Source organism: Perca flavescens, chromosome 1 (assembly GCF_004354835.1).
Source record: "Perca flavescens isolate YP-PL-M2 chromosome 1, PFLA_1.0, whole genome shotgun sequence".
In the NCBI taxonomy this organism is placed as follows: domain Eukaryota; kingdom Metazoa; phylum Chordata; class Actinopteri; order Perciformes; family Percidae; genus Perca; species Perca flavescens.
The window spans coordinates 5,406,981-5,419,093 of NC_041331.1; positions in this window are offsets into that span (position 1 = coordinate 5,406,981).

A 12,113-nucleotide genomic window follows, 5' to 3' on the forward strand; every position below is an offset into this window, starting at 1 on the left:
GCTTATAATGTTTGTGACACGTTCATGACCACACACACACACAGAGAGAGAGAGAGAGAGAGAGAGAGAGAGAGAGAGAGAGAGAGAGAGAGATTATTATAGCAGTTATGGACCTATTTCACAGCAGACATTTTGTACCTTTTGGTCATAGTAGGAAAAGCACAGCTGAAATTGATAACCTTAACGATAGCTCAATTCCATCAAGTGTCCCAGTAAGCTATTTCAGTGACTTTCAGAGCATGCACAATACCAGGGCCTCTCCTTAGTGGAATGCAGCCATCAGTAATAGTTTAATACCAGGACCTCTCCTTAGTGGAATGCAGCCATCAGTAATGGTTTTGAATACACCTGTGCTTTTCCTACTATGACATGTCAACATGTCTGCTGTGAAAAAGGTCTATTATAGCAAGTAGAAAGTTTATAAAAGAGAGTTTTTGCTTTGAGTACTTTTAATACTTTAAGTACATTTTGCGGATGATACATACTTTTACTCGTGTACATTTCCAATGCAGGACTTTTAGTGGAGTAGTTTTACAATGTGGTATTAGTACTTTAATTTAAGTAAAGGATCTGAATACTTCCTCCCCCCCACACTGGTTGCTGGTCTAGTTTCCGTGTGGCCATTGACAGTGACCAGTACCGATTGTTGAGCTGGTTTCTGTGTGGCAGTTGATCAAAAGGGGCTGTTTCATAAAATGTGGCTCAGAGAAGCATGGATTATTGTAATAAAGCCTGTCTGGAATTAGCTTAACAAGCTGAACCATGATTGATCGGTTTCATAAAGCCAACTCAGGGCTATAGTGTAAGTAAGCAGAAAGGGTCAAGTCTGGTTTATTTCATAACTTTGATCATTGATACATTTGATTATTAAGAGACAATCAAGCACTGATCATATCAATTCACAGAGAAGAAAAACTGATATATAAAAAGACAAATCTCTAAGTAGGGCTGGGCAATATATCAATATTATATCAATATCGTGCTATGAGACTAGATATCGTCTTCGATTTTGGATATTGTAATGTCGTGATACGACACAAGTGTTGTCTTGTCCTGGTTTTAACCCTCATGTTTAAAAGATTAAGTACAATTGCAACAAATGGTTTCAAAACCTGACTTAACTTTGACATACACGTCTGCGATTCTCCATCAACATACGTTTCTCTAATATTAGTCAAAATCATTCATCATTTCAAAATTAGGTATAATTTCCAATAAATTAGATTTATTGAACATGAATTCCAAAAATGAGTGTAAAACTATTGGTAAATAGTTGGAGTTAGTGAAAAATAGCATCGAAAATGTGGGGGAAAAAAATGACAAAAACATTGAAAAAAATGTACTAAAGTGACAAAAACGTCACAAAATGTGTCAAAAATATATATTTTTTTTTTAAACAGTCAAAAAGGGGCGACCTCTAGCTCACCCAGTAAGAGCGTGCGCCCCATGTAGGAGAGTCCTTTCCAGCAGCCCGGGTTCAAATCCGACCTGCTGCCCTTTGCTGCATGTCATCCCCCATCTCTCTTCCTCCTTTCCTGTCTATCCACTGTCTCTCACTCTGAAATAAAGGGAAAAAAGCACCAAAAAAAATAATCTTTAAAAAAAAAAAAAAAAAAAAAGTGTTAATTTTCACCCAGAAGGACAACAAGTGCATAGTTGAACAGAAGTCAACACAAGGGTTAAAGGCTGCATTACAAGTGATGTAATTTTCTAAAAACTTACCAGACTGTTCTATTATTTGCCTTTATCCACATAACTGATGATTATTTATCCAAAAAAAAAAATAAATAAATAAATAAATTACATTGTGTAAATATATGGTGAAAGTAGCAGCAGTCAACACTACAATATTGTTGTGATATTGATATTTGGTTAAAAAGATACAGTGATGTTTGACTTTCTCCATATAGCCCAGCCCTATCTATAATGTTCATGGCCACAAAGAAGTCCATATTAAACATTAAGAGTAGTATAACAAAGCAATACCCACTGCAATAAACAAGGCAAAAGTGAGCTTTTAGATCATGTGGTATACCAGTGATGGTCAAGCGACCGGACAAAAGAACAGAACCACAACGATCTCTGTTGCTGTAAAACAAATTGCCCTCCAGGGACAAAAGATAAAGTTGAAAGTCTGTTAGTTTCATCTGTTGAAGCGCTCTGCTTTTGATCAAGACGTTGGCCGTTGGGGGCTCAAGCCCTGCATCAGTAATGTGATTTATATTTGTAGAATACCTGCGGGAAAATGTATTTAAGCATACGTTCAGACAGCAGGCAAAAGTTGGGGGTTTAAGTGACCAGGTCAGACTTCTTCAGAAGTAGTGTGAACACTCAATCTTGCCCAGATCTGATTTTTTCAAATTAGATTTAGACCACTTCCATATGTGGTCCTGAATCAGACCCAGGTGAGATTTTTTTTTTTTCTTCAATGCGGCCGCAGTGTGAACCAAGGCGGATTTTATCTACATTTGTCACAATTATGCGCCGGTGGGAGTTAGCCCTAGACACAGACCGTAAAATTAAAAACTTGACTAGGCCTACAAAATGGAGAACAGTGATGGAGCAAGTCAATGGAGGGAGCCATAACCCATAACCGCAAAAGGCCAAAATAGCCAAAGTGGCTCTCTTTCTCTTCATTCTTCTCCTCCTCAGCACCTGCTCATTAATGTTACGGCTGCCATTACACAAACATTTTGAAATAAAAGTTAAAATGCTTACTTCCTCCATAACTTCCCTAACTTCAGTGCAACAGCGTGCTGCATCTGATGTCATGGTTATTGTTCTTTTGCGCATGCGGGTCAGTTCAAAACCACAAACAGTTCACTCTGGAGTCTGATATGGGCCACATTTTAAAAAACGTAGAGGTAAGTGAACAGCAAAATTAAGCATTAAGACTTGCGGTGTGAACGTAGCCTAAAGGCCCGGACACACAGAGCAGACAGCCAAACGTCGGCAGAAAAGGCAGTTGGGCTGATCGGTCTCCCCACATTGGTCAAAAAAGTGCCTCGGAACACACCAAAGCGACGAGACGTAATACGTCTCCATAACAGCAGGCCCTGCTAATCTGTATTGTCGCCCAAAAATGAAAACCGGCAGCTGATTGGATGAACGCATCACGTGGGTCTTGTTTCTCCGGAAATTCAAATCCAGACTGTCATGGAGGCTCGTTCAGAATATGAGCAAATATTTTACAAAAATAGTTCACCGAAACGTGTTTCTGAAAACATTTTAAGGGAGAAGTAGGCCGTGCACCTCTCCGTGAACCATCACCTTATCGTGGTGGAGAGGTTTGTGTGTCTCTGTGAACCTGAGGGCTGTGTTGTCTGGAGCTTTGTGCTCCTGGTAGGGTCTCCCAAGGCAAAGTGGTCTCAGGTGAGGGGCCAGACAAAGAATGGTTCAAAACCCCAATGAAAAAGCTAAGCAGAGATGGAGTGACCCTGCCCGGAGGAAGCCCGGGGCCCCGTCTGGAGCCAGGCCCAGACGGTGGGCTCGTCGGCGAAGCGCCTGGTGGCGGGTTTGCCACGGAGCCCGGCCGGGCACAGCCCGAACAAGCTACGTGGCAACCCTCTCCATCCCATGGGCCCACCACCTGTGGGAGGAACCGTTGGGGTCGGGTGCGATGCCACATGGGTGGCAGTGAAGGTCAGGGGCCTCGACGGACCAGACCCGGGCAGCAGACGCTGGCTCTGGGGACGTGGAACGTCACCTCTCTGTGGGGAAGGAGCCGGAACTGGTGCGGGAGGTGGAGCGCTACCGGTTAGATCTGGTGGGGCTTACCTCACGCACAGTCTTGGTTCTGGAACCATACTCCTGGATAGGGGTTGGACTCTTTTCTTCTCCGGAGTTGCCCAGGGTGTGAGGCGCCGGGCGGGTGTGGGGATACTCACAAGTCCCGGCTGAGCGCCGCTGTGTTGGAGTTACCCCAGTGGACGAGAGGGTCGCCTCCCCACGCCTGCGGGTTGTGGGGGGAAAACTCTGACTGTTGTTTGTGCATATGCACCAAACAGGAGTTCGGAGTATTCGGCCTTCTTGGAGACCTTGACTGGAGTCCTGCATGGGGCTCCAGTGGGGGACTCCATTGTTCTGCTGGGGACTTCAACGCACACGTGGGCAATGATGGAGACACCTGAGAGGCGTGATTGGGAGGAACGGCCTCCCTGATCTAAACCAGAGTGGTTGTTTGTTGTTGGACTTCTGTGCTAGTCATGGATTGTCTATAACGAACACCATGTTCGAACATAGGGATGCTCATAAGTGTACCTGGTACCAGAGCACCCTAGGCCGAAGGTCAATGATCGATTTCATAATCGTTTCATCTGATCTGAGGCCGTATGTTTTGGACACTCGGGTGAAGAGAGGGGCAGAGCTGTCAACCGATCACCATCTGGTGGTGAGTTGGGTCAGAGGGTGGGGAAGACTCTGGACAGACCTGGTAAGCCCAAACGTGTAGTGCGGGTAAATTGGGAACGTCTGGAGGAGGCCCCTGTCCAACAGACTTTCAACTCACACCTCCGGGCGGAGCTTTTTTCGTGCATCCCTGTGGAGGCTGGGGCATTGAACCCGAGTGGACAATGTTCAAAGTTTCCATTGCTGAAGCTGCAGCGAGGAGCTGTGGTCTTAGGGTCTTAGGTGCCTCAAGGGGCGGTAACCCACGAACACCGTGGTGGACAACGGTGGTCAGGGAAGCCGTCCGACTGAAGAAGGAGTCTTTCCGGGATATGTTATCCCGGAGGACTCCGGAGGCAGTTGCAGGGTACCGCGGGGGGCCCGAAGGGCTGCAGCCTCTGCCGTGAAAGAGGCAAAGCAGCGGGTGTGGGAGAAGTTTGGAGAAGACATGGAGAAGGACTTTCGGTCGGCACCAAAGTGCTTCTGGAAAACTGTTCGCCACCTCAGGAGGGGGCGGGGAACCATCCAAGCTGTGTACAGTAAGGATGGGACACTGTTGACCTCAACTGAGGAGGTAATAGGGCGGTGGAAGGAGCACTTTGCAGAACTCCTGAATCCGACTAATACGCCCTCTATGTTAGAGGCAGAGCTGGAGGATAATGGGGGATTGTCGTCGATTTCCCAGGCGGAAGTCACTGATGTAGTCAAACAACTACACAGTGGCAAAGCCCCGGGATTGATGAGATCCGTCCAGAAATGCTCAAGGCTCTGGGTGTGGAGGGGCTGTCCTGGTTGACACGCCTTTTCAACATTGCGTGGAAGTCTGGGACGGTGCCAAAGGAGTGGCAGACTGGGGTGGTGGTTCCCCTTTAAAAAGGGGGGACCAGAGGGTGTGTGCCAATTATAGGGGTATCACACTTCTCAGCCTCCCTGGTAAAGTCTACTCCAAGGTGCTGGAAAGGAGGGTTCGCCAATAGTCGAACCTCGGGTTGAGGAGGAACAATGCGGATTCCGTCCTGGTCGTGGAACAACGGACCAGCTCTTCACTCGCAAGGATCCTGGAGGGAGCCTGGGAGTATGCCCAACCGGTCTACATGTGTTTTGTGGATTTGGAGAAGGCGTATGACCGGGTCCCCGGGAGATACTGTGGGAGGTGCTGCGGGGGAGTATGGGGTGAGGGGGTCTCTTCTCAGGGCCATCCAATCTCTGTACAACCAAAGCGAGAGCTGTGTCCGGGTTCTCGGTAGTAAGTCGGACTCTTTTCAGGTGAGGGTTGGCCTCCGCCAGGGCTGCGCTTTGTCACCAATCCTGTTTGTAGTATTTATGGACAGGATATCGAGGCGTAGTCGGGGTGGGGAGGGGTTGCAGTTTGGTGGGCTGGGGATCTCATCGCTGCTCTTTGCAGATGATGTGGTCCTGATGGCATCATCGGCCTGCGACCTTCAGCACTCACTGGATCGGTTCGCAACCGAGTGTGAAGCGGTTGGGATGAGGATCAGCACCTCTAAATCTGAGGCCATGGTTCTCAGCAGGAAACCGATGGAATGCCTTCTCCAGGTAGGGAATGAGTCCTTACCCCAAGTGAAGGAGTTCAAGTATCTTGGGGTTGTGTTCGCGAGTGAGGGGACAATGGAGCGGGAGATTGGTCGGAGAATCGGGCGCAGCGGGTGCGGTATTGCATTCAATCTATCGCACGTTGTAGTTAAAAAGAGAGCTTAGCCAGAAGGCAAAGCTCTCGATCTACCGGTCAGTTTTCGTTCCTACCCTCACCTATGGTCATGAAGGCTGGGTCATGACCGAAAGAACGAGATCCAGGGTACAAGCGGCTGAAATGGGTTTCCTCAGGAGGGTGGCTGGCGTCTCCCTTAGAGATAGGGTGAGAAGCTCACTCATCCGTGAGGAGCTCGGAGTAGAGCCGCTGCTCCTTTGCGTCGAAAGGAGCCAGTTGAGGTGGTTCGGGCATCTGGTAAGGATGCCCCTGGGCGCCTCCCTAGGGAGGTGTTCAGGCACGTCCAGCTGGGAGGAGGCCTCGGGAAGACCCAGGACTAGGTGGAGGGATTATATCTCCAACCTGGCCTGGGAACGCCTCGGGATCCCCCAGTCGGAGCTGGTTAATGTTGCTCGGGAAAGGGAAGTTTGGGGTCCCCTGCTGGAGCTGCTCCCCCCGCGACCCGACACCGGATAAGCGGACGAAGATGGATGGATGGATGGATGGAAGTAGGCCGTGCAGTTGCTGAATCTGTCTTCACTTCAGATCGACAAAGGTCAGTTTAAGGGATTTTCGTCAGATTTTGAGAGACTCTAGTCACGCTCTTTCCGCTCCCTGTTTCCGGGTTAGCACTCTACCAATCAGAGGGGTCATTTGAGTCCGACTGGCAGCAGTGCCCGCCCCGCCGATTATACAAAATTAAGGACGACGGCCCTTGGGACAGACGACGGCACGGAACACAACGAACAGACTCGAGTCACTGACCTCGCCAGACTGTCAAACGGCCGATTATCAGCTCTATGTGACTGGGCCTTAAGATGCAACACATCACCAAATAACCCTTACTCAGGGGATTTATTTTATACCAAGACAAGAGCATTTTCTGATTGCTCGAGTCTTGTGCTACTGGTGACATAACAGCTTCCATATACTGTGCTCCACTTTTCAGTGTGTCTTTCAGTGTTCCTTCATATTTGACTAAATTACTGTACAGAAAGACTTAAGAAGATCTGACCTCCTGTTTTAATTACGCAATAATTGCAGTTTATGTCCAGATGTGATACATTTGACATCATCTGTAAACCGGAGTTCACAGTGCAACAGTTAAAGACAAGCTTCCGGGACAGAACTCTGAAGAGAACGCTGCGTTTCCGTCTGACTGATTGATTGTTACGACTCGACTCAAGAAATTCATCCCAAAAACAGACAAAGCAGGCAGACAGGAACAGTTCAGTGATGTTATGCCAAAATGAATGCTTACAGGCAGGAAGACAGGTACAGGTAGTGCTCCAGGTTAAGGTGAAACAGAAGGCCAGAAAGCAGCATTGCATCCCTGGGTAAAGGGGCTGGTATTTGTACTGCAGGGCTGATGAGGAAAGTGGGAACAGGTGTATAGGTGTATCAGTGGGATGGGATGTCAGGTGACCCAACCCGTTCTATGGGAGGCCGATTAGGGCGAAAACATTGAAATATTTCCACAAACACATTGACAAAGTGCACGTACACACTGAAAACGTACACATACACTGACAATTTTCACACCTCACCTTGTGTGTGTGTGTGCGTGCGTGCGTGCGTGTGGGCAGGGGCGTAGTCATGATTTCAGAAGTGAGGGGGACAGATTATTCAGGAGGAGGATTTTTGTTGAAACACATTAACACATTTCATTTACAATTTATGGAAACACAGACATTTCCATAAAATAGCGGTCAACCGTTTACTGCCGCACCTTTGCCCAATGGGGAACCTGCTAAAATTTGAACCGGCCACACGGAGGTGGAGCATGCCAACAAATCAAGTTCCTCAATATGCAAAAAGATAAGACATTTTTTTTCAAATATGTATATATTACTCATGGATCCATAATATGATGTTATGAATGTTGACCATCTGAGGGTCATGGGCCAGCTGATAATAAGAACCAAGGACAGCACTCAAGAAACAGCAGACACTTTGGTTTAAGTTATATTTGTTTGATTTCGATCCTACCAATTTTTTAATTTTTGAAGCAGTTAACCCTTGTGTTGTCTTCATGAACTTGTCACCACCTGGGTCAAAATTGAAAAAAATGTTTTTTTGGGTAACTTTTTCTGACTTATTTTACACTTTGCTTTTGGTGCTTTTTGAAATGTTTTTGTCCCTATTTTCAAAGCTATCTTTTTAATTCATGGTCAATAAACCTAATAAAATGACATTATACCTAATTTTTGAGTTTGAAAAAAAGCAGATATTATGAATTATTTTGACTAATAGAACAGTTAAGATCAGAGGATGCTGAGTGAATCACAGCCTGGTTTATGTTAAAGTTTGGTCAGGATGATGTTTTGAAACCATTTAAAAAAATATATATTTCAAATGCCATGACATTAATTAAAACAACCAAATTTCGGAAGTAATTATTAATTTTACCTGCGAAGATGGATGCATGTGTTTTATGGGTTCCATACAACATACATGCATGCATCCAAGTTATTTTGGGGCAATTTGGTTGTTAAGAAACCCATATTTTTGATATAAAAAACTTTGACCCGAGGACAACACAACCAGCACTTTAGCTTTTATCACAATTCTTTGCAGTGAAATTATGTTACACTCACACACTAAGATACCTATGTGTGTGTGAGTGTAAAATTATTTCACTGCGCCCAGAAGTTGTTTAGTTTAGTTTAGTAGTTTATAATGTCCTGGACAGTTCACTTGGATTAACTGTACAGTACAAGGAGCAGCTTTAGCAAGGCAAGGCAAGGCAGCTTTATTTATATAGCACATTTCAGCAACAGGGCAATTCAAGTGCTTTACATAAAACATTAAAGAGCAGTTAGAAAACAATTAAAAAACAATAATAAACAAATTAAAAACATTAAAAGACAAGAATAAAATTGATAGTGCAGTATAATAATAAAAGTTACAGTGCAGTATAAGAAATTAAAGTTACCAAAACTTTACTTTAAGTTACTGGTGACTTTAAGCTTTATAGTCTCTATGGCTAATTTCCAGCTGTTGTCCCCTGCCAGTTGTCAATAGGCATCCTAAAATACAATAGTTCAAAAATTTAAATAAAATCAATTACATTACATTTATAATTACAGCAGGCCTAAGCAAAAGGGAGCAAGATGTATAACACATGGCACACAATTGGAGCAAGCGCAGACAATGGCAAAGGCATCAAAGCAGGTCATGCAATAAAAACAATACACAGGAGACAAGGGAAAAGAACAAAGCTATGGTGTAACAGGAAGACAGTTAACCCTTGTGTTGTCTAAATGTATCAGAAATATGGGTCTCTTTTTAACTTCCTAATTTGAATTAACCAAAAGTAACATGCATAATTCCATACAACTTGCTTCGCAAGTACAACAAAAGATTGGATCTCTAATTTCATTGAATTTGGGGTGTTTTGTTAAATTTTTTAGCATTTGAAAAAGAAATTGAAACGTTTCGAAACAGTATCCCGACTGAACGTTGACATATACCAGTCTGTGATTATCCTTCCTTTAATATTAGTCTAAATAGTTCATAATTTCTGCTTTTTTAACTCAAGGATTAGGTATAATTTCCTATAAATGAGGTTTATTGACCATGAATTTCCGAAAATAAGTGTAAAACTAGTAATAAGTTGGTGTTAGTGGTGTTTATACATGGTAGTGAAAAGAAGTGTAAAACGGCAACAAAAAACCCCGCCAAAAACATTGAAAAAAGCACCAAAAGTGTGGAAAAAAGGGACAAAATCGTCAGAAAAAGTGTGAATAGCATTTGGCATAACTTTTCAACATACTGCAGTTTTAAACACGTGGTTTATGTTGTGAATTCAAACTTCACACAGTTACACGTTCATACCTGGAAATGGCCCAGTACAACCAGAGTCTGATCTGCTGGCCACTGAGCAGCTCTACTGGAGCGGTTGGAGGTTAAGGGCCTTGCTCAAGGGCAGCTCAGTGGTGGTGATGAGGGAGGGACGAGCGCTGCTCTTTCACTTTCCCCACCCAGATTTGATCCTGTCGGTCTGGGGATTGAACTGACGACACAAAGCTTACCGTCTCTAACCTTTAGGCCACCACTGCCCCCCAACCACTACTTGATTCTTTTTCTTTTCATGCCACTTTCTACTTGTACTTAAATGTTGTACTTTTTACTCCACTACATTCATCGGACAGCTTTAGTTACTAGTTACTTTAAAATATTAAGATTCCTGCACACAAAACAATGGTTATACAGTTTTTTTTACGATCGCTATGACAATTTCTTTCAATACTTTCAACGACTTTCCTAAACTTTTAGAGGAATACGCCAACGTTTGTTGAAATAGGGCTTATCACGGTCTCCTCTAGCTGTAGGTAGGTGGGCCAACGCATTTTTTGTGCATGCATTGTTTTAGTCCTGTGCAACACCGGCAGCGCCGCCGCTAGTTAGCTTAGCGTAGTGAATGGAATCCTATGTTGCCGGTTAGCATGTTGTGAGTAAAAAAAAACAACCAAATTACTTGCACTGAGACAAAAAATGGGTTGGCCCACCTATCTACAGCCAGGGTAGACCGTGATAAGAACTATTTCAACAAACGGTGGCGTATCCCTTTAAGGCACCAACATACCTACAACACAATTGGCAAAACAGTTAATTTCATTCATTAACACAATACACTGTGTTCATCAAAACAATGCAAACATGTCTCAAAATCAAATAATTCTTCCAAAAACACTAACACGTGTTCTCTATATAAAACAAAAAAATGAATGACCCATCTCATAGTAGCTTTATAGAATGTATGGTTTATGAAAAAAGAAGAGAAAACAGAGACAGAATTGTCCTGGTACTCGTCTTCCTCTCCCTCGTGCAGGAATTTTTCTCACTTTCTTTGTGTTCTTCTTTATTGTTCCTTTTCCACACAAAATCAGCACAAAATAGGTCCTCTTTTTTTTTTTTTTACGTACTGTATGTATTACTGTAACATATGGGCATACGATTTAAAGCACCTCAGCACCTGAGTGGGTTTCCTAGATGGGAATCAGCTATGATCGATCTATTTGCATAGCTTCAATCTGCCGTTTCTCAGTAGCAACGGAATACCGTAAAATGCAGGGGATGTATTTGTGTTGATTTATTTAACGGCTGTTCACTTTGACTGTAGCCTCAGAGTTAGGTTTAGAACATGATGTTATCTGTTCTGACTTACCGTGTGAAAGAGTTTGTGAATTTGGCAGTAAAAAGCCATTGTTTTGGTCTCGGTTGAGCACGTTCGTAAAAAAAGTTTGAGCATTTTAAATGTATGTTAACTGGATGCATTTTGTGTCAAAGCAACACAAAATGTGGTAATTGTATAGCCTACACAGACAGATGTGCCAACTGTGTTATGGGTTTAGGAAAGTTGTTAAAAAGAAAATTGAAAAAACAATGTCATAGCAATTGTAAAAAGCTGTAAAATAAAGAGAGGCTTTTTTTCTTGTCTGCATTGATAGTCCATGTATAAATTGGACAAACTTTGTAGCTTTTATCAATTTATACATTACAAAAATAAAGAATGTCTAGCCGCTGGGTCTGCTGATCCTTACTAACAGACCTCTGGAGCTCTCTGAAATAACTGGGGAACAGCACGTTTTTAATTCCAAGAATAAAAGCAGGACTATGCCATTCTTAGAATTGTAATGCACTTAACACCCAATTTTCATTTTTACAATGAAGAGCTTTATTCATACAGACCCAGAAAGACCTCACTTGGACTGGAATGACGCAGACGTGACAAACTTGAGTGATATTATATTAGTTTCTAATATCTCAGTATCTGTAGTCAGTGTAGTACAGTACTTTAGTGATGGTATATTTGCATGTTTCTCTCCCTTTGTCTGAATAGAAGGCATTCAAACATTGTCACAGTGACATCTAGTGGAATAAAGCCTGTGTGCATCTGTGATTTGAAGGTGTAAAGAAGAAAGTTACACTTGCATTACGTATTAACAGGAATAGGATTTCATGAAAACATTGGTCAGAATAGTTGTGTACTGCAATTTCAAAAAAGGCACGTCAC